This window comes from Oxyura jamaicensis, chromosome 6 (genome assembly GCF_011077185.1).
Source record: "Oxyura jamaicensis isolate SHBP4307 breed ruddy duck chromosome 6, BPBGC_Ojam_1.0, whole genome shotgun sequence".
In the NCBI taxonomy this organism is placed as follows: Eukaryota; Metazoa; Chordata; class Aves; order Anseriformes; family Anatidae; genus Oxyura; species Oxyura jamaicensis.
The window spans coordinates 14,883,742-14,884,406 of NC_048898.1; positions in this window are offsets into that span (position 1 = coordinate 14,883,742).

The following is a 665-nucleotide window of genomic DNA, read 5'->3' on the forward strand; positions in this document are numbered from 1 at the left end:
GCTGCGTTTGGGTGCCTGTCTCAAAGCGTTGTGAAATTAGTATGTCTGGTCCTGAAGAAGAAAAGATAGAGCTAAAGGAATTTATTTATTTTGAATCCACACACAGAGGAAAAATTCCCCTTTCAGAGTGGATGGAAAGTGACCTTCTACAATAAATCAAGAAGGTCTTTCCTAGATCATGTATTGCACGTACACCAGTAAGAGAACAAAGTTTCCATAATAATGCATTTTGGTTTATGCAACTTTTTCAGTCAGTTTCTGCAGATACTGTATGTGGAAGCTCCTTGGTGATGTTTCAGAGCACTGTAAAATTGAATGACCTACTTACAGAAATCACCAGGTGAAAATGTTATTCCGGCGTATGTCTATGATGCCATCCATACCTGTTGACTGAAGATTTAGTCTTTTAATGGCCAGAAACAGTCTTTTAAATATACAGCAGGAAACTGAAATGTGTAGTGACCTAATATTTATTGGAGAATCCTTCAAGGTTCATGTATTACAGACTTGGCTGTGATTGAAAATAGTTTTAAAATCATTGGAAACAATATAAATCATTACAGCACAATTTGCAGCAACACTATTCTGAATGTTGTGTCAACATTTCCATTATAGACTTCCCCAGCCCCCCCCCCCGCCCCCCCCCCCCGGCCCCAGAACGCCCC